General features: G+C 38.2%; 1 pseudogene; it reads right to left on the bottom strand.

Moving 5' to 3' along the window:
• Window positions 1-21,510: 21,510 nt before the first annotated feature.
• Window positions 21,511-22,752, bottom strand: LOC116097623 (annotated as a pseudogene).
• Between the last annotated feature and the right edge of the window lie 686 nt (window positions 22,753-23,438).

The raw sequence follows: 23,438 nt of genomic DNA, 5'->3' as shown, positions 1-23,438 counted from the left end.
TAGTAGATATTTGCAAATATCTATAGAAGAAAATAATCTTCACCCATTTTCTAAACCAACCAGGAAGCTAGAAAGTTGGTGTTTTGAGGAAGAAAATTAGCACAGGGTGTTTATTTTACTGTACTTATTTGCGAGTGTTAACATGACTATAATTTGCAGCTCAAAGGATGTTCTTTACACATCACTGCTTATTTGGCAGTTTTTAGACTTCCCTTTCACTGGATAATGCAGTTTCTGGATTTTTCCATTTACATTGGCTTCTAAAGCTCTGGAGGGTCTGGAAAGCAAAGCAGGGCCATGACCTCCACCTCACCCAGGAAAGGAATTTTTAATATGAGGGTTTTCAAATGCCTAATGCCTGACTTTGTCATCGCTTTGTATTGCTGACATGTAGTGCTTGACATGTTTTTCTCCTGAAGAGCTTTAAGGAGCCATAAAGGATAATGAATAAACATGGGTGTCCGGCATCCATGAGAAAATGTGCCTGCCACATCAGTTACTCTTTTCTCCTTTATCTTCAAAAACTCACTAGGATGAAACTTTGTAATTCATATGAGATCCAGTGTGGTTACTTGGAATGAACTCTCACTGGTGTTAAGTGAAATCCATTGGAAAGAGACTAGCACTCAAATAACTACGTGTGTGCAATAAAAATCACCAATTGCTTGACTTCCTATGCAAAGACAGGAATTAGATGCCAAATAGAGCAAAACAAGAGAGATAATTAAAGAAATATGTGAAGGTATCATCTTTGACTGTGCCAGCTATAAAACAGCAACAAAAACCCTAAAGCAAGAGAAGAAATAAACACAGAGAAATCCCTTCTAACCAAGTATCTTTGGAAGTCACTATTTCCTATTGAGGTTTCACTTTTACACCAAGTTAGTAGCAAACAGTGAAGCCATTTGTTTTATAGCTGGATTTCACCAAAGGATACACTATAATACAACACAGTATTTGTGGCTTCATTTACTTTTTCTTATACTTTAGGTTTTCTTTTCCTTCTTCTTTTGTTTTTTTGTTTGTTTGGTTTTTTGTTTGTTTGTTTGTTTGTTTTTTAAGTGCAGGTATATCACTCTCAGAATAGAGCTGAATACAAACTGGTAAGTTTTCCTAGTTAAAGAACTTCAAAGAAACTCATTAGGTCTGATCTTTGCAACAAACTTCTATGTAATTTATGTCTCAAAATATGAATAGTTCACTCTTTGAAGTCCTTTGTAATTTTCTAGATTCATTTAATGTATAGTGTATAATTCTTAGAACTTCGTGGTTTTAAAAATGAAGATGCAAATCAAATGCTATATAAAAACATTTCTAAAAAGGTTGCTAGCTTACTGCTGTAGTATATATTTCATAAATATACATTTTTATGTTTTGTATATATATCAGATACATATACACATGGCTTTTTGTAAATAAAATATGACATATGTATCACCTGAAGAAGCTTTGGAATTGACTTGGGTGGTAAGAATAAGTAACACTCTAAGAAAAATAAACCTTTATGCTACTTTCTTATAATTATATAGCTGTTATCTATTCCTTGTGGAACTTGTACTGACAAATGCCTTTCTGTGTACTTCTGTGGTAAAAATTAAATGATAAATATAGTATTTATAAACCTGGTCTTTTAAAAACTGTATTTATGGTTTGGGTGTGTCTCACCTGGTAGAGTACTGAAGAATTACCTGGAACTGTGCTCTGGGTCTGACAGCAGCACTTGAGAAGTAGAATCAGAGGCTTCAGAAGTTCAAGGTCATTTTCAGCTCTCTCCAAAAAAAAAAAAAAAAAAAAAAAAAAAAGGATAAAACAAATAAAATAATACAGTCATACAGTCATAGCCACATTCAAATAGGTGAACACAACTAACTAAATACATGATTACATATATACAATAAGTGAGATGAACTAACATACAAACGTTTAAAACCTATATATGCTAAATGTTGAAATCAATGATTTCCTTGGCGAGAATAAAGTAGTCTTTCATATACGTATCCCATATGTATAAACAGTTGAGCAAAATATTATTATTGGATATAGGATAAGGGTGTAGATGGAATCTTAAATTCTGAAGTACTAAGAAAATTCATAGGAAAAAGGTACCAATGTGAAAAACTGTACTGACACTAAGCTAATCATAAGATTTCATGTGTTGAAAAGTATGTAATCTTCATTGAACTGTAGCTTTTAGTCTGTGGAGTACTTAAGAATCCAACATTAAAGCTGGGCAGTGCTGGCACATGCCTTTAATCCCAGCACTTGGGAGGCAGAGCAGGTGGATTTCTGAGTTCAAGTCCAGCCTGGTCTACAGAGTGAGTTCCAGGATAGCCAGGGCTATACAGAGAAACCTTGTCTAGAAAACAAAAACAAAAACAAAAACAAAACAACAACAACAAAAAAGAATCCAACATTGTCTTAGTCAGGGGTTCTATTCCTGCACAAACATAATGACCAAGAAGCAAGTAGGGGAGAAAAGGGTTCATTCAGCTTACACTTCCACACTGCTGTTCATCACCAAAGGAAGTCAGGACTGGAACTCAAGCAGGTCAGGAAGCAGGAGATGATGAAGAGGCCATGGAGAGATGTTTCTTACTGGCTTGCTTCCCGTGGCTTGCTCAGCCTGCTCTCTTATAGAACCCAAGACTTCCAGCCCAGGGATGGCACAACCCACAAAGGGCCCTACCCCCTTAAGCACATATGAGAAAATGCTCCACAGCTGGGTCTCATGGAGGCACTTCCCCAACTGAAGCTCCCTTCTCTGTGATAACTCCAGCCTGTGTCAAGTTGACACACAAAACCAGTCAGTACAAACATTAACTCTAACAATGAATTTGGAGTTTAGAATAACTATATTCTTACAGGAATTATGACATTTAAAGAAGGATGAACAAATGTAACTTTTTCACTACCTCAAGGTCCTTTCACTTTTTAAAGATACTCTCCCATCACTTATTTTAAGGAAGGAGTCAAAAATTTCCAATCAATAATATAACCCCATTCCCACCTTGTTGCTTAAAATACTTCTTTTCATGGTTTACCCTAACACATTGCTTTGCCTGAAATAATCTTAGAAGTCTTTTCTACTTTTTAAATGCTCTGTTAACCCAATCATGAAATAACACTTGTAAAATATATTACTCAAATTATATTTACACAAAAATGTTTGACTCTGCAGCAAGAGCACGATGTGAGATCAACCCTGACAGCCAATTATAAATGTAAATAAGAATTGTTGACTTTTTGTCATAATACAATCATTCTTTATGTATATAGAAATTTTTTTATGAAAGGAAACAACAGAATCAGACACAGCATCAATTTCTTTAATTTCTTTTATGTGCTCAGAGGACAACATTATACTTACATCTTTCATATTTGCTTTCTAAACCTTATTTACACAGCTTCAGCTAAGAACACGCCTATAGTGGTGCTGTGCCTGCTCCTTAAATGGCTTCCACATTGTGGCATTAGCTTCATTTTCCCAACCAATGGCATTCCTTTTATGAACCACATTAAGGATAGATTTAACTAATCCTAGACTAAAGAAGAGAGGAATTTATCATTCTTCTGTCTTCATATATTTAACCTTGTAGGCTGCCTAAAATCTGTCTCTTCCTAATTAAGTAAGACTCATAGACTTTGTATTCCTGGAATGATAGTATGTTCCCTGAAGTCTTATATTAACATGATGTTTTTCTCTGCTTCTCATATAAACATCACATTTCACCACTGATGTTTATAAAATAAAATAAAACTGGCTCAAATAAAAGATAAACCAAGAAGTCCCTTGTAGAATGAGCACTATGTTATAAAAGAAAGAGACTATTTGTTTACAGAACTTGGAGTCACTGTTTTCCCTGCACACCACCACCAAAATTAGTTAACCTGTCAAAAAAAGTTCATGTCTGAGACTAACCCAAAGACTCAGTTATTCTCAACTCCATTTCTGCCTGCCTTCCTCTAAATAACAGTTACACAGATAGAAGCTTTAGTATATTTGTTCTAAGAGTGTGTGTTTTTATTATTTTGGTTTGGTGGTTTTTTGTTTTTTGTTTTTTGGCGTTTTGTTTTGGTGTTTGTTTGTTTTTCCTATTCGTTGTGCCTCTATATGAAAAAAGCTTCAGACCTGGTATCTGAAAGAAATATCTAAAGCAATACTCAGGAGTTGTTTCTAGGATGTGTTCCTTTACTTAGACTCTAAGGACTGTATGGTTTATCTTTAAAGCTAGACACATTCTTTGAGTCTACATCCCCTTAGACACTCAAAAGGCAAACAGTAACATAATTAAAAGATTGAACAAATCTGTGTGTGGCTATGCATTTGTATAAATATTAGAGTATCTACTGAATATCACAATACAAACACAATTGATTTTAAAACATTCAATAATCAGGTGGTTTAGACTTGTAATCTAAGACTTGCAAGGCTGAGATTGGAGAATCCAAATTTCAAGGTTAAATGGGTTACATAGTGAGACCAAAAAGTAAAAGCAAAATGAAAATGGGCTGGAACTACTGCTCCCTGGTAACACACTTAGTTTGTATGAGGACCTAGATTTTAACCATTGGTCATGGTGAAAAAATGTTAATTATTACTAACAAAAATATGGAGAGCCAGTGATGGCTCATAGGATAAAGATACCTTCCATCAAGCCAAATGACTTTAGTTTATTGTCCAGAGTTCACAAAGTGGAAAGAGAAAAATAACTTCTAAACGTTGTCCTCTGATCTCTACATATGTATCTCTGCACACAGTACAATTTCTCCTAACACTAAGTTCACTAAATGTTAGAGGAAGGAGGAGGAAGGAGAGGAAGAGGAGGAGGAGTAGGAAAAAAGAAGAGGAAGAGGAGGAAAAAGAAGAAGAGAAAGAAAGAAGCCTAAAGTAGAGGCAGAAGGCAGAAGCAGAAGGAGGTGAAGGAGAATAAGAAGAAGAGGCAGAAGAAGAAGAAAAGAGAGAAAAGGCAGAAGGAAACAGGAAAAAGAAAGAAAAGAAGCAAAGAAAGAAAATCTGAAGGCAGATAGAGAGGGAAGTATCAAGGTAATTCAAAAGGAAGTTACAACTATCCATTTGTATCTTCAATATTTTCAGCACTGTCTTGTTAATTCATTTGGCTTATTTAATATTTTATATAATTAATTATACTTACTATCTTATTAGCTTCAATAAAGTCCAAGAAAAATCAAGTTGCTTCACTTACTTTCCCACTTAGTAAACTAAACTGAAATGGTTGTAGAGTAGTCTTTGAGTTACCAGTTTGGTTCCTATTGAATGTAAGTATTCTAAGTAACAGCAATTCGTTTACATTCTTTGGCCTTAAATCATCTACAAGTTAGATGAGATGTTCTTATATTTTGTTATAAGCATAGGATTATATCTAAGGTAAGTACAGGGCCACCTTCATTGTCCAGCCTGTTGCCTATGATTCCCAATGGTTATTTATTTATTTATTTATTTAAACATTTTTATTAAATTGTTTTTTTTATTTATACTCCAAATGTTTCCCCTTTCCTGTTCCCCCTCCCAGAGTTCTTCATCCTATCCCCCTCCCCCTTTGCCTCTGAGAGGATGCTCCCTCATCCCTCCACTCACCACCCCCTCACTCACCCACTTATCCCCAATTCACCACCCCTCTGCGCATCCCCATTTGCTGGGGTACAAAGTATCTATAGGATTAGACATATCTTTTTCGATGGAGGCCAGACAAGGCAGTCTTCTGCTACCTATGTCTGTGTGCCACGTCAAGGACCACCCCACATAAGCTCTTTGGTTAGTAATTTAGCCCAGGAGCTCTGAGGGGTCCAGGTTAGTTGATAATGTTAGTCTTCCTATGGGGTTGCCATCCTTTTCAGCTCCTTAATCCTTCCCCTAACTCTTTCACAGTGTTCCCAGGACTCAGTCCAAAGGATGGCTGTAAGTATCCGCATCTGTCTCAGTCAGCTGCTGGTAGAAGTCTTCAGAGAACAGCCATGCCAGGCTGTATGGCGTCAGTAATAGTGTCAGGGTTTGGTGCCTGTACATGGGATGGACCGAAAATTGGCACCTCACTGTCTAGCCTTTTCTTCAGTCTCTGTTCCACTTTTGTCCCTGCATTTCCTTTAGAAAGTGACAATTCTGGGTCAAAAATATTGAAGATGTGTGGGTGGCCCCATTCCTTCACTGGTGCCCTATGTATCTACTGGAGGTAGTCTCTTCAGGTTATATCTCCCCACCATTGGGCATTTGAGCTAAGGTCATCACCACTGAGTCCTGGGAGCTTCTTATATATCAGGTCTCTGGGACAATCTAGAGATTCCCTTGTCCACCTCCCACAGATGTATACTTCCATTCATTATCCTGGCGCATGGGCTTATCTTCTGTCTCCCCTGATACCTGATCTTGCCTCCCTTTCCCTTTCCCTCCCTTCTCCCTTACATGTCCCTCCCTCTTGTTGCCTACCATGATTATTTTCTTCTCCCTTCTAAGTGGGATTGAAGCATCCTCACTTGGCCTTGTTCCTTATTAAACTTTCATACTATTTGTGAGCTGTATCATGGTAGTCTGTACTTCTTGGCTCATATTCACTTGTCAGTGAGTACATACCCTGCATGAGTGTGAGTTAACTTTATATCCAGCTGTAGCCCGCGCAGTCGTCTTGCCGGGAAGAAGACACGCGGACACACTAGGTTCCTTCTGCAGTGACACATTTACTGCCCTCTCCCAGAGGGAAAAGAGATCGAGCCCAAAATCCGCACTGCTTATATACACCACAGTGCGGCGTGTCTGCCCACAGCGTGGCGTGTCTGCCCATGATTGGCTGTCCGCTCATTACCCTACGTAATGCCCCAGAATGGGCCGTGACATGGCGTCTTTTCACTCTACGCACATGCACAAACAGTTGTTTACTAGGAGTTAACAGCGGAAGTAGGCGCCATCTTGCCATGGGGAATGCCGGCTCCCTACATCCAGCCACTTGGCTGAAGTTGTTTATCAGCTATAGGAATTCTTAGTACTGCTTTCATTGTTTGGGTATGCTGTGCCTTCATTTCAATTACATTTTAGAAAGTCTTTAATTTCTTTCTTTATTTCTTCCCTGACCCAGTTATCATTGAGTAGAGAGTTATTTAGTTTCCATGAGTATGTGAGATTTCTGTTGTTTTTGTTATTATTGAAGACCAGTCTTATTCTGTGGTGATCTGATAGAATGCATGAGATTATTTCAATCTTCTTGTTTCTGTTGAGGCCTGTTATGTGTCTGATTAAATGGTCAGTTTTGGAGAAGGTACCGTGAGGTGCTGAGAAGTTATATCCTTTTGTTTTAGAGTGAAATGTTCCGTAGATATCTGTTAAGTCCATTTGGTCCATAACTTCTGTTAGTTTCACTGTATCTCTGTTAAGTTTCTGTTTCCATGATCTGTCCATTGCTGAGAGTGGAGTGTTGAAGCCTCCCACTCACAATGTGTGACATTTAATGTGTGTTTTGAGCTTTAGTAATGTTTATTTTACAAATGTGGGAGCCCTTGCATTTAGGGCATAGTTATTCATGATTGAGAGTTCATCTTAGTGGATTTTCCTTTGATGAGTATAAAGTGTCCTTCCCCATCTCTTTTGGTAACTTTTGATTGAAAGTCTATTTTATTGGATATTAGAATGGCTACTCCAGCTTGTTCCTTGGGACCATTTTCTTTTAAAAAAATTTTCCAGCCCTTTACTCTGAGGTAGTGTCTGTCTTTGTCACTGTACTGTATGCAGGAAAATGCTGGGTTCTGTTCACATATCCAATCTGTTACCTTTGTCTTTCTATCGGGGAAATGAGTTCATTGATGTTGACCAATGATTGTTAGTTCCTATCATTTTTGTTGCTAGAGGTGATATTGTGTTTGTGTGGGTCTCTTCTTTTGGGTTTGTTGTGATATGACTAATTTCTTGGTTTTTCTTGAGTGTAGTTTCCTTCCTTGTGCTGGAATTTTCCTCCTAATATCCTCCATAAGCATGGGTTAGTGAAAAGATATTGTTTAAATTTGTTTTTGTCCTGGAACATCTTGGTTTCTCCATTTATGGTGATTGAGAGTTTTGCTAGGTATAGTAGCATGGACTGGCATGTATGTTCTCATGGGGTCTGGATGACATCTGTCTAAGATCTTCTGGCATTTAGAGTCTCTGTTGAAAAGTCTGGTGTGATTCTGATAGGTCTGCTTCTAGATGTTACTTAGCCTTTTCCCCTTACTGCTTTTAATATTCTTTCTTTGTTCTGTGTATTTAGTGTTTTGATTAATATGTGACAGGAGGATTTTCTTTTCTGGTCCAATCTCTTTGGTGTTCTGTAGGTTTCTTGTACGTTTGTTGTCATCTCTTTCTTTAGGTTAGGGAAGTTTTCTTCTATGATGTTGTTGAAGATATTTTCTGGCCTTTGAATTTGGAATCTTCACTCTCTTCTATTCCTACTATTCTTAGGTTTGTTCTTTTCATTGTTTCCTGAATTTCCTGTTTGTTTTGCATTAGGAGCCTTTTGCACTTTGTATTTTCTTTGAAGGTTGTGTCAATATCTTCTTTGGTCTCTTCTGTGCCTGAGATTCTCTCTTCTATCTCTTGAATTCTTTTGGTGATGCTTACATCTGTAGCTCCTGATCCCTTTCCTAGGTTTTTCATCTCCAGGGTTGCCTTCTTAGTGATTTGTTTGTTTCTATTTCCATTTTTAGATCTTGGAGAGTTCTGTTCAATTCCTGTTTTTTTTTTTAATTGTGTTTTCCTGTATTACTTTAAGGGATTTATGTGTTTCTTCTTTAAGGACTTCTACCTGTTTACCTATATTCTCCTGTATTTCTTTAGGTAGTTATTTATGCTGTCCTATATCATTTTCATGATATGGGATTTTAGACCATAATTTTGCTTTTCAGACATGTTAGGATGCCCATGGTTTGCTGTGGTGGGAGAACTGGGTTCTGGTGGTACCAAGTGGCATTGGTTTCTGTTGCCTATGTTTTTGTGCTTGCTTCTTGCCATCTGGTTATCTCTGGTATTAGCTGGCCTTACTGTCTCTGACTGGAGCCTGTTTCCTTGTAGGAAGGTGGAGCACTGTGAGATGCTTTAGAGCTGGCCTTCTGGGAAGGAAAAAATGCTGTCTCTGGGTATGGGTGGGTGGGCTGGAGAACCCAATTTGTCCCAGGGCTGAGTTGTGGATGGAAAGAAAATGGGTCTCCAGCATTGTGGATAGGTCCCTCCAGGAGTTCATTTCATCACTCTCAATTAAAAAAAAAAAATCACTCATGGTTTGAAAGGAACCTATTTGAATTTGGGATGCTTCAGCTCATTGGTTCTTCATAAATGGTACATTGTACTAGGTGGAAGGGTAACTCTGCCTCAAGCTTCCCTTCACTTGATGGAATGGTTCTAATAGAAATGTACTAGCAGTGCTGGACCTAGGGAATAGAATGGACACATGGAAAGGAGCACAGGATGCATCCTCATGAACAGCTTTATTGCAAGCCTGGCATCTGAGACTAGGGGTCTGGACCAGTCCCATGTGGCTTCACAGGACTTCAGGCAGCTGTCTATCCAGCCAATCCCACCTCCCTCCCTCACTCAGTGGCGTAAATACCACTCATTAACCAAGTGGGAAAGATCTCCATTACTTCTCCTCATAGAGCTCCGCTCAAGGCATCTATAGCAAGGCTAATGTGCCTTTAGCTGGAGGGCACAGCCAAAGAAGGTCTGAAGAGAAATCTTTCCTGGTACCAGCCACAGTCTACTCTCCCTTGCCCCAGCAAGTGACTCAGCTGAAAGGAATGTTACCTGGCTCTAGATGATATCCACTCCCACTTGATGATCACTGGCAAGCATTGCAATGGAAAGATTGGGAAACCTCAGGCTTCATTCTTTCTCCAATTGCTAAAGTCGCCTGAGGCCCTGAACTTGGGTCAGCACCTCCATACGAACCAAAACCCCTGAAAGTAACAGAGAAACTACCAAGATGTGAAAGAAAACTCCTGTTATTGAGGCCACCTTTTCTATCTAGGAATACTCTCTCTGGGTGCACTATTGATACTTTTATTCTCTCTGTACTTCACTTGCCTAAACTACTAGAGTACAGCCATTCTTTGTGACTTGTAGAGAGGGTGGGGCTCTATGATTCTGACTTTGCACACACATCCAAGATGCCTTTTTTGAAGAAAGTCACTTATTAAGAAGGCTGACACATAAAAGTGGTTAACCGTATCCATGTAATTGAACATGCAAACCTCAATAGAGTAACATGAAAAAGAAACAAGATAATATTTTATACACCAGAGTTGGCAATCTCTATTGTGTAGATATCACATCTATGTAATGCCTGATAAAAAAATTCAAAAGAGAGGAGACTAGATGGCTCAGGTTGTAAAAATGTTTGCTGCTAAGCTTGGGGACCTAAGTTTAATGATCCCTGGGACTCATAGTGGAAGGAGAAAAACAAGTTGTACAACAATACAAGTTGTATTCTAACCTTCTCTTACAAGCCATGGGCAGTGCACATACATAAGCCCCCTCCCAAACACATACAAAACCCCAAATAAATGTAGTAAAAAAATCCAAAAGGATTAATATCTAAATATTAAATGAAACACATCATGCTAAAGAAAAATAGTTAAAGGAAATTGAAAATACAATGTTGGACATGAATCAAACAGCCAGGAAAAGGTAGAAATTTTGAAAAAGGACTTGTCATAAGTTCTGGGAATAAAGAGCCAAATGGGTCAGATCTGAAACACGCTGAACGCCTCAACAACCCGTAAGATCAAAGAGAAGAAGGAATGTCAGACTAAAAGCAGGTCTTTTGTTTTTTTTTTTCAGAACAGAACAGAACAAAGCAGAACAGAGAAAACAACTCCTGATAGAGGTGCCAAAAATATAGATTGGAAACATGACATCCTAGTAAACATCACTAGGAGTATGAGGTCCACAAATAGATGTCCCTTACCCTTGTTTCTCATTCTGTAGAAACATCAAATTAAAATGGGGCCGAGACTTTAATGATGACCTAAAATTCTGAAGTTAAAATTCTAAAGTCTAACACATAGGAGACTCTTAAAGATATCATCACAGCCAGTGATTACCTGGATAGGACTTAAAGAACCAAGAACCAAATCCAAGAATTGAAAAATACCATTTCTCAAATTAACATTTTATACACAATCAACAGAAGGGAGAAATAGAATGAGAGATATAGTTTGCTTTGTTGTGGGTTTTTTGTTTGCTTGTTCTTCTAGTCCATAATTTACTATGTAACCCAGTCTGACCTTGAATATATGGTTCTTCTATAAAGTTTCCTGAGGACTGGGATTACAGCTATGTTCCAAAAAGGTTGGTTTAACAGACTTTATTTTTCTTTTGCCTATACTAAGGCTTGAGCCACAAACCTGTGTATACTGGTAAATGTAGCTTTACAGAAAATCCCTGCCAGTTACTCATGTGATCCAGTATCACTATCCAAAATAATTTTAAAAGTTTAAACCAAAGGAACAATTTCTTCCAAATCTAATCAAAATGGGCAAATGATTTGATTAGATACTTGTGCAAAGAAGAACCAAAAAGGGTCAAAATGTATGAACAATGATTGAATAATGTTAGCTGTGATATGATACTACTAATACTGCAACCAAATTTTACCTCACATTAGTTTTATGACTATTATACAATCATAAATAAAAATAATGACGAGGATATGGATGAACAGAAACTTTATTTACCATCTTGGGAGTGTAAATTAGTGAAAGAAGGATGGGGTTAAGAATATTATGGATGTCTTTAAAAAGATGAAAAGCAATCCAATCATATGAACCTGCTAATTTACTCCTATGTACACTTCCAAAGGAGTGATACCAGTATTTAAAAGGCAACTTGCATGCCTTATGTTTATTGTTCAACTTTTCACAATAGCTGAGATGTGGATTCAACTTAGATGCCTGCCAACAAATAGGCAGGCTAAGGAGGTAGCTCAATGGTACTTGCTGTAAAAGCAAGACCTGCGTTTGAGTCTTCAACACCTACATGGAAACCAACGTATGTCTGTAGTAGTCTGTAAAGCCCAGGCAGGGGCTGTAGCACTGTATAAAGATAGCAGCATTCTCAGCGTGTAAGACTCTGGCAAGCCTTAGCTTACTGGGGACCACGTGAGTGAACCACACAGAGCTGGAATCAATGCAAAAAGCAAGAGGAATTTATTGTTCCAGTGTACTGGGGTCATCCCAGACCCACAACAGAGGCGACAACACCCAGCAGTCCATTTGGAGAGTTTTTATATGGTTTCCAGGGGTGGAAAAGAGCATCAACAACTAGGCACACTATGATTGGTGGAACAGTATGCCCTTTAAACTGATTGGTCTTTAGGGAATGAGGTAGTAGGGGCTTACTCAGCCTCTCCCTTCTGGCCCACAGTCTCTCTGACCTGCTTCTTCTAGGAGGTGAGGGGTCCAGTGAGATTTTGGAAAATTCCAAAGCTCTGAGCTGACCTCTTCAAGAGCTTGTTGGCCAGACAACCTAGCTTCAAAAAACAAGTCTCAGATCCAATGAACAGACAGTCCTAATAAGGCCAGAACGAGGACAGCCTTCTGAAGGCAGACTCATATGCATATGAGCACATAGTACTGATATACAGGCATGCACACATAAAATTGTACGTACACTGCATACACACATATCAAAAGAAAAGACAGTAAAAATTCAGTTGCATAGGGGAATATTACACATATATTACTAGGATCGCCAAGCCAACCTGTAAAGTTTTGCTACTATAAATTCTAAGAATGTGTCTTTCTATGAAAGAATAAACTAGAGGTGTTAAAGAAAACAAGTAGTAGTGAGAATATAGGTGAAAGGGAAATAAATAGATTGAACATGGGAATTTTAAGAGCAGCAAAACTATCGTGTATCAGATTATCACGTTGAATCATATATCATAATTTTTTTTGCAGATATGGAATGTGCAACACCAGACACGGAGCATGGACTTTTGGTATAGATTGTTGAATTTTAACTGTGCTTCATTTTGGGATGTTATACATGCCTGTGTTGAAGCAATGCTATAGAGGGGGCTTCTGTAAAATTTGGGCTTAAATTTGGACTGGTCATAAAACTATGTTCAAAGCAGACTTTTAAAAGAAGAGAGAAAGCCATTTCACAGTTGTTTAAATGAATAAATAAATAAATAAATAAATAAATAAATAAGAAATACTGGTATTTCAGTATTAAGGCAGACACAGCTCATACAGAAGCCCCAAGTTCAGTTTCTAGAATATAAGTGAGGCTTCTCACAGTTGTGTATAACTCCAGCACCAGCAGACCCGGTGTCCTTTTCTGATCTCATGAGGGAAATCTATAGAGGGGCTCTGAGAGAAGGGGTACCTGGAAGTGGCAAAAAGAAAGACTTGAGGTCAAATCATGTATCCAAGCTGTGTTCTGCTTGATACAACTTTTTTAGGCTTTTTCTCTATGGTCTGCTTTCTCTTTGAAGATTTCTGTCTATATTCTGCTTGCTTGCTATTCTTCAAGATTGCTCTGTTCTCTGGATAGCTCATCTTCTGTAGAACACAGGTCCAGTCTTTTATTTTACATATCAATCCAATCATTTACTCCAATTTTTAAGAGACCAGCAAGCATACACTTTTTTCTTAACATTGCAAAAGAGTTCAGAGATCTGCTGACCTTTGTTAAACACAAAGGATAAGCTAGTTGGGTGGGAAGCTGCCCTAAAATGCCCACACCTGGGCCTAACACCAGTCTGTTCTAGACTGACTTTGAACACGGGAATCTGCCTGCCTTTGTATCTTTCTGACATGCTCATATTGTAGTTGCCTTTGTACCTTTAGATCCATGTAGCCATCATAATTCATATTGCATTCTTTGAACTCATGTCTTTAAAGCTCTTTTCCATAGCCTTAAGGGCTGTCCTGAAGTTCCCAGTGTTTACCATTTTGCTCAGACATAGACATGCCTTCGCCTCCTGGACTCCTGGTATCTGATTATCATGGAGTCATTAACATTAATTAACTGAGGGGACATTCCTTGGAGGAATGTGAAATGTGTACATTTTTACACAAACAAGCCTTACACCCACAGCAGCTATTGACACTCCTGGAGGCTCACACCGGAGCCCTGTCCCAGGGGCAGGAACCATGTCACTCTGTCCTCACCAGGCCCATGCCGGGCTTGGCATGATAAATCTAAATTTCTATATTTTATAAAGTACAGAAGGCTGGATATTCAAGTACCCTACAGACGGAGCATATTTAAAACTCTAAGTCATAAAGCCTTGATTATCATTTACATACAGGCTAAGCCATTCAGGGCACTAGAGAGGAATAACAAACTGGAAGCAGCATAGGGGCACCTAGGGACATATTTCCCAAGGTGGCCATTTGCCTACCACTCATAAGCTCAGCAGATGGCTTAAAGGCAGAGAGGGTGGGGCTGGCTGGCACCTCATAGACTGCCAGGCTCCGTCTGGGCTTCTGATAAATATTAATTAAATGATCTGAATCCATTGAAGAGCACCAGCCATGCTGCCAATTATGACAGTCAGTCTTTGTTTTATGTATTATTCTCAAGTCAGCAGACAAGGAAATTGATCTGTCATTATCAACAGTGAATGAGACACAGACACAGCCAAGGTAGAACCCAAATATATACCTGTTTCATAGAATCGATTTTATTAGCATGTCGTGAAGTCATATCTAAGGAGTATGATAATTAGTGATTTATTCAGAAATAAACTTATAACACGAGCAAAATCAACATGTGTGTGATAGACAGGAAGCCTGGATGGTAATCATTGCTTTGCCTGGGGCCATAGTAGACAAGAAAGAAAAGCAGCAGTTCAGACTCATTCACAAAGGCTTACGTTTTGGGGGTTCCTAAAGTGTTGTGAATGGGTTTCCTGATCTCCTGAAATATAACCATCCTGAAGAACTTACCTGTATGTATCTTCAGGCAAATGAAGGCTGAAGTCTGCAGCTTAGGTAACTGTAGTCAAGATGAGTGATAGCCTAAGGAATGTGTTTTGAAATTTACAATATACCTATTTACTCAAAAGCATGTCTAGGTTAAGGTACACTATGTGTATACTGTAATTACTCGTCCTGAGTTAAACAGACATGACAATAGATCCTCTTCATTACAGGAAGGTAGCCATGATATCTTCCAGTCTCATCAGCCTGTGGGTTCAGATGAGGATTCATTAATATTAATGTGCAAATTCCACAGCCTCACTCATAATGGCAGGACTTTTTGCCTAATGCGCGGTGTCTGAAAATGTCAGCCAGCTATCTGGGAGTCCGCATGTGTTTCTCAGTTTCTTTATTCTAGCCTTTTTGTTAATGGACACTGCTAGGCACAGCATAAAAGGACACACCTGGTCACTGGTCATTTTCCAGGAATTGTTTTAGGATCTTTCTAGGCACCAAATCACCCTGAGAGAATTATGTCTCCTCACCCACCATGGCGCCTAGACACCAGTGTTTGAAGGCAGTTGGATCAGCTGACTCTCTATTGAAATAGCTATTATGAGACCCAGTGTGTCAGGCCCGTTCCTGAGTGCAAGTGCAAAACAGTCCAGCTCCTTTATATTCTTTCAGAGAAGAGAGTAAATACAGGTTTCATGGAGAAACATTTCATTGTGGTCGCAGTGTTAGTATCGACCAGTGCATGTTCTAATAGCTCTCCATAATTTTACTAGGGGAGTGTGTTCATTTTGGGTGGGTAAGATTTTTTTTCAGACATTGTTAGAACAGTACTACAATTTCTTGAAATCAAACAAGAAGACTTTACAGTCTGCTCACTTCCAAGGCCATACACCAATATAGCTTCCCTTAAATGGTGAGAAAACTGATGATGAAGCAAGTAATATTCCAGAATGGATGAGTTCTCCATCAACCTACTTTAGTTACAAGATAAAAATATGGCAACAATATAAAGTAGAGAAAATACAGGAGAAGGTATTAGCAAAAGGCATGGATATGCATTCGTCTAATTAACTTCCCAAATATGCATAAAACACAGTTCTTTGGTTTTAGTTTTGGTTTTGGTTTTCTCTCACACTCAGAACATAATGGAGTTGAATGAAATGAAGAATATGAGAGAAAATAAAATAAAATAAACTATAAATAATGAGGTTATTATTTAGATAAAATATAAAAGTCACCTGCTAAAACACAGCAAATGCATATGACTAATTACTACATTGTGACTAGGCAGTTATCTCTTGAATCATTATTCAAAAATAAAGATATTAGGTAAAGCATTCTAGGAGAGGATACATTGTTTTTAGACAAAGCAGAAAATGCTGATGAATTAAATATCCTTCAAGTCACTATGTGGAGTTGCCAATGTCTACTTACTTGATACACATCTATCATGGTGATATCAAAAGGCAGAAGGAAACAAATGACACATACAATTGACTAAGCACTTATGTTTAATGTACAATATGCACTTACCTGAAAATATAATGAAATAAAAAGACAAAAAGACCCTATGAGATAAGAAAGCCTATTTCCCTACAGGGATCTGTAGGACAAAAAAAAATCATATTTAAAATGAGCTTTCCTAATCCTATATAACCAGAAAATGTCAGGACTTGGTTGTAAATACAGGAAATATAGTTGTAGTTTAATTTAGTATGGAGAAACTGGCAGGTACAATTTTACTGTTTGTCTTAGTCAGGGTTTCTATTCCTGCACAAACATCAGGACCAAGAAGCAAGTTGGGGAGGAAAGGGTTTATGCAGCTTACACTTCCACATGGCTGTTCATCACCAGAGGAAGTCAGGACTGGAACTCAAGCAGGTCAGGAAGCAGGAACTGATGCAGAGGCCATGGAGAGATGTTTCTTACTGGCTTGCTTCTCCTGGCTTGCTCAGCCTGCTCTCTTATAGAGCCCAAGATCTCCAGCCCAGGAATGGCACCACCCACAAGGGGCCCTACCCACTTGATCACTAATTGAGAAAATGCCCCACAGCTGGACCTCATGGAGGCACTTCCCCAACTGAAGCTCCCTTCTGTGATAACTCCAGCCTGTGTCAAGTTAACACACCAAACTAGCCAGTACATTGTTATTCAGAGGTATGTAGATGCATGGGAATATACATATTTTATTATGAAAATAAATTTGTAAATGAAATATGCAAATAAAAAAAGATCTGCATTACCATAACTAGCATGGCCATAAAACTTTTATTATCTTTTTACAGTGTTTCATGGAACTGCATAACAGGGGTCAGTCAGTACAGTGGATTTTCACAGTTCCAACAGTGGGAATGATTTCACATCACAACACCTTCAAGTTCCCTACTGCATGTAGTATCAACATTAGCACCTTATTACTGGATCGACTTTACTATGAATGAAGAAGCAATAGTTTATGAGTTTATATCATCTATATTGTGATATTAGTTAGGTGTTATAATTTTTGAGTGAGAGAAGTAATGTGATTTTTTTTGGCTCATCCATCTAGTTATGTTGGGTTCTAAATATGGTTGAGAAAAATATTTTTAAACTGCTAATCTTGTAGTATTAGAGGAAACTGAAAAAGAATAATTAAAATAGAATTGGCATGTGGTGGAGTGGACAAAAGACAACTCCTGCAGTTGTTCTGGATTCCTCTTGGAATGTTTCCCTTCAGCAATGTTAACAATGAAATATCAACATCATTGTTAAGGATGTATCCATGGTGATGAGCAAATCCAAAAATAGAATCTGCCCACTTCCTGGAATATTTACATGTATTTTATTTATTAAAACTTTGTTTGCAGTATTTCAGCGACGCTCATATGTCACAGATGAATTATTGCAAACTTGTTCTCAGTTGGGCACTCTTTTCTAAGTTTATTTTTTTAATGTTGTACCCAATTTTTTTATTTAAATTTACTGGTAGCAATGGGTACCTCTGATCTGCTGCTGCCATTTTTTCCACTAAGCTCACATCACCTCTCAGGTGTGCTTTGTCAGACAAAACCCTGACAGAAGGAGTGATAGATTTAACAGTTATGCACTCTAAGAATTAGAAACCCTCCAACTTGAACAGATCATAATGGAAAGGTAATTTTAATACTAAAAGGCACTCTGAGTGTTGCAGCAGGTAGTACCAAACAGAAATGAAAAAGATGACAGATGGTCAATATATTCTGACCAATTGACAAATGTAATTGCCATAGTGGGTTAGTTCCTCAGTCACTTCCCAGGTCAAAGTGGAATCCATTATATTCCCATGATCAAGAAATGTGCATTGTAATGATACTTAGTGAGCAAAATTTTTTGAGCAGCAAGAGGTTTTTATCAGTATAATGAGAATACAATTCTTACATATTTGAGGCCATAAAAAATACATTGTGTTATGTACATTGTTTCCTATTATTCTAGAATGCTTTTACAAATTAGAGAATTTCAGTTAATGTGTTCACTCTTCAAAAACATTTTCATACAATCAAACTAAAGAGTAATTAAAATGTTCTGCAAAGTTACATGTCTTGACTGTAATTTGAATTGGGTAAGTGATTAGAAATTAGAACTGTTGAAAAGGTAATTCTTATCTCAAGTTTATTCTGTGTATAATGGGGATCTTAGAAAAGAGTTGACCTCCTTAGGTTTATCCAGGTTGGGATGGATTAAATAGGTTAAATGGGGTATTATGTTGCCTCATGGTTTATTGCTTTGATACACAGAGAGAATTCTTTATTCTAACATCAGTAAAAACTTTATACCCCCTCACCCACCTAGAAAAATGTGATTATTGGCTGTGTTCAAATACATAGCAGATCAGAAATGTTGGCACTGTAGGCCACTTTAGTAAAAACAAAAACAAAACTTTCTTCTTGATTTCAAGTTAGTATTACATAGAAGCCAGGCTTTTTAATCCTAACAATGCTTCTGAAAATGGGGACATATACAAAGGAAGATGCCGCACCCACTGCCCAGATTTGAGACTGCCCTATTGAGAACCATCTATTCCCCCACACTGGCAGGATTTCCTAGGACATTTTTTTTTTCTTGTTCACTATGAGAATAGGACAGAGAAGTCTTGCCAGATAAAATCTGGTTGAATCTTGGAAGCTAATAGTGTTCAGTTGCTAATTTACATTAAGCCCTTGCTCTGCCAGCTTCAAAAATAAACCCAAAGACAAAGCCAGGTGACCTCAAATAACTCCCAGATTGAACCGTCACCTACGACGCACTAGTAATTTGAAGCTTATCTTGTCTTAGGTACTGCCAGAGTAGACAAAGGAGATGACAATATTGGTCTGATTTTGTTAATGTGTCTACTCTGTCATCTCTTCCATCAAATAATTTCCAATTTCCATATATTCCCTCTTTTCATGTTAATGATATATTAGTATTCTCAAAAGGTAATTACAATTTGATTTCCTTACTCTGTTAGTTTGAAGACTACCATGCTGACCTGAATATAGTTGAAATAGCAACTATATCTTAAAGTCAGCCCACAATTCATCAGACTCCAGCATAGTCTGGAGTTAGTGCATTGCTCCCATAACCGCATCAGCTCATTTCTGTACTGTATGAGCAACCCAGGCACTAACTGGAGATGACTGTGCTCGAATAGTCTCACTTCACCCCTGCTAGATTTTTGGCTGTTGCCAATGCAACCTGTGCCATCAGTTCTTCTACATACAGCATCTGATGTTATTTATAGGATATTGGGAGAGTTCCAATAGCACTCCATGGAATCAACCAATCAGTGCATCATTTTTGGTTCTTGCTTATTTGTTGTTGATTCAGTGATTAAGACAAATCACTGAAGTAGAATTTACTGGCTGTCTCATGTGATGCAGACTCATGTGGTGTTTTACTGAGGCAGGATCCTGTGGAAGGACATGTGGTGTTTGGAGAGAGTGTGAGTGAGACTCAACAGATAGTGATGAGGCTCTTGCATAGCTGCCTGGGCAGATCTTCATTTGTCACTTCTTCACTGATCTTGACTTTGTTGAGAGAGCCTCTGCAGAGAACTCCTGGCATTCCAGCTCATCCTGATCTCTCCAGATGATTCTTGCCTATTCTGTGGAGACCTTTTGGGTTTTGCAAGAATGTGCCAATGTTGCTGATTTGTTTTTATGAACTCTTTTGAACTGGACTGTTGGTATCCTTACAAATAGAGATTGGAATAGCCCCCAAATAACTAGTTCTAAATATGTTCACATACCCTTGTCCTATTTACTACCTCTTCTCCTCTACCATTGGATGGTGGTTTAGAAAGGGGGGAAGGATCAAAGAGTTTGAGAACCCTTATTAAGATTAGTTTTGAAAAATCTAAGCCTTCAAATGACATTGCTAGGTCTAGGAGAATAGTGAAAAATACTCAATCTGACAGGGAAATGTAGCTGGATACATTAAGAGCATGATTTGTGCTGGCTTTTGTCGTCTGCCTTGGCATTTAACTATGGTCACTTTAATATACAATCGAGCACTGATTCAGTTTATTGTTTTAGCAATGTTTATCAGCAAGCAAAGACAGAAGCTGTCTTTGTCTTTAAGGTCCAAAAGCCATTTTAAAGTGAATTTCTCCATCTGAAAATTTGACCTGGACAAAATGTTTCAGTAGTTTTTTTATGGTTATAAACAATCCTTGAGGCTGGATTCTCTATAAAGAAAAGTTGTTTAGATTAAAACCTTGGAAGTTGGACATTATTGTTTATTCAGCCACTGGAAGGGGCCTCTGTACAAGTATCAACACATAGTGGATGGCAAGATGAATAAAGAACATGGGAGCACAAAAGACTAAATAGACACAGAACTGGAACATTGGAAGATGCTCATCTTGCAAAATCTATGTGAGATTCCTGCTGAGAGTTGCGACATCCAAACGTTGAGCTTTGCTTAAGAGATATGTCACAATGATTCTATTCTTTCCTAGCACTGCCACTTAAGGATCAGAGTTCCAGCATATGGCAGCTGGAGGACATAAACTATATATACACCATAGCACTAACAATGATTAAGCTTTTACACATCAAACACAATCAATACTTTTGTTTCACTTGACTGTTAAGGCACCCAGTGTGGCAGCTTAGACTTGTCTCTATGTATCAGAGTCAAGTCACAGCCAGTGTTTGATTCTAGGAGATCTAAACACCCTGAACCCTCTTTTTTTCATTATCTCAAAGTAGGATTTTTTTTGAAAAGTTAAAAATTCTTCAATTTTTTACTCCTGGGACCACTGCCACTATTTACCGGACAATATATCTGATGTAACGAAAAGAAAAAGAAAAAGACAGAGCTATAAGAGATAAAAGACTTTAAGAATGGTTATCTAATTTAAACAACATTGCATTAATCAATAGTTGCACATTTTGCAAACAGTCCTGAAGAAGAAGGGTTTCCTGATTAAGCTGCAGTGACTTTTCTGACTATCGACCATCGTTCCTTCTGTGGCAGATATTTACAGTTCCTCTAATGCACTTGGGATGTCTGTCTCAAAGTAACCTACAGCTTTCCTGAGAATGCCTCATTCTTGCTTCTGATAAGAACTGTAGCTGTTTCTGTTTTATTTTAAATTCTTCTGCTACCATATCTACAATTTTCACCTCCAGATCCATAGTCACCACCATAGAGACTGCCTGAGCTTCTTCCACCAAAACTCCCCCACTTCATGGGGAGTTTTCATAGTTTGATTGTTGCTGTCCACTATAATTTCCAAAGTCATTATAGTTTCCACCACCACCATAGTTACCTCCACCAAAACTTCCTTCTTCATTGTAGCCATCATATCCTCCTCCACCACCACTACATCCACCACCTTGGTTTCCACATCCTGGTCCACCATCTCCATAACCTCCTTTAGTACTGTAACCAGGACCACCACTATAGTTGCCACATCACCTCCAAATACATTATATCCACCATCACCACCTCCATAATTACCTCTGCTGCCACTACCTCCACCACCTTAGCCTCCTCTTTCACTAAAGTTTCCTCCACCACCTCTAAAGTTTCCTCCATGACCCATAAAGTTGCCAGATCCAACTCCATGACCTACCTCTCTGTGATCCAACAGACTGCATCTCTTGTTTAGAAAGGACTTTTTTCCCTTCACAATTATGCCCATTAATAGTGTGGTATTTCTGAAAAACATTTTTTTTGTTTGTTTGTTGTTTTGTTTTTTGAGACAGGGTTCCTCTGTGTAGGCCTGTCTGTCCTAGAACTCACTCTGTAGACCAGGATGGTTTCGAACTCAGAAATCTGCCTGCCTCTGCCTCCCAAGTTCTGGGATTAAAGGCTTGCGCCACCACCACCTGGCCTGAACAACAATTTTATCAACTGTGTCATGATCAACAAAAGTTACAAAAGCAAATCCTCTCTTTTTTCCCACTTTGCCTGTCTTCCATAACTTCTATGGATTCAATCTTTCCATAATTTCCAAAGTAGTCTCTCAGATTGTATTCTTCTGTATCCTCTTTACTACCACCAATGAAAAATTTTCTTCACCGTTAAATGGGCTCCACACTTTACAGAATCCTCTCTAGAAACAGCTCTCTTTGGTTCCACCACACACCCATCAACCTTGTGTGGCTGAGCACACATTGCAGCATCCACCTCTTCAACACTAGAGTAGATCACAAAACCAAAGCCTCTGGAACATTTTGTTTGGGGATCTCGCATTACCACATAGTCTGTAAGCGTGCTCCATTTCTCAGAATGTTCTTTTAAACTATCATCTGTGGTTTCTAAGCTCAGATAATCAATAAACAGCTTCCTCAGCTGAGCTGGTTCCTTTGGATCATGACCCTCCATTTTGAGACCGCACTTGCCTCTTCCAACTTGAGTTCAATATGGCACTCTCAGAGTAGGACTTTAACTTTTTACTTTAAGCTGATATTTTTTTACCTCATGGGAACTGCTATTTCTATTAAATAACTTATGCTAGAACAAAAGGGAACATAAGCACAGAAATATAATTAAAAGGAGACATCCTGAAAAGTGATTGCCTACTAAAAATGAGGCTAGAAATTCAAAATACTTTTTTAAATTATACATCTTTGTATATTCTTTCTCTGTACTACTACATTTATAGTTGATATTGAAGAATATTATCATATGTGACTAGGCTTCCTTAAATGTTGTTAATGTCACAGATATGAATATAACACCCTTTCATTACTCGTATTCTCTGATTTCTCTTAATCTATAACTAGCATTGCTACTACATCTTTTCAAAGTATGACAGCACTCAGCCTAATGCACTGTAATTGATGAAATCAGGTGATTCAACACCCTTTAAGCACTTTATTTCTATTTGCTCATACTTAACCAAGCCTAGATACAAACAAGTTCCAGTGCTTTCGTGAACTGGTTTTGTTTCTATGGAATTCTTATCACCTGAATCAAGAAAAAGGTTTCTAAAAGAAAGCAATCAAAAAAAAAAAAAAGGTGTGGGGAAGGTTGGTGGGCCAGGTGCAGAGCCAGGGACAGCTAGTGCA

The sequence above is a fragment of the Mastomys coucha genome, unplaced genomic scaffold (genome assembly GCF_008632895.1).
Source record: "Mastomys coucha isolate ucsf_1 unplaced genomic scaffold, UCSF_Mcou_1 pScaffold19, whole genome shotgun sequence".
In the NCBI taxonomy this organism is placed as follows: Eukaryota; Metazoa; Chordata; class Mammalia; order Rodentia; family Muridae; genus Mastomys; species Mastomys coucha.
The sequence above is the reverse complement of the archived record's forward strand: the minus strand, read 5'-3'. Positions and strand labels throughout refer to the sequence as shown.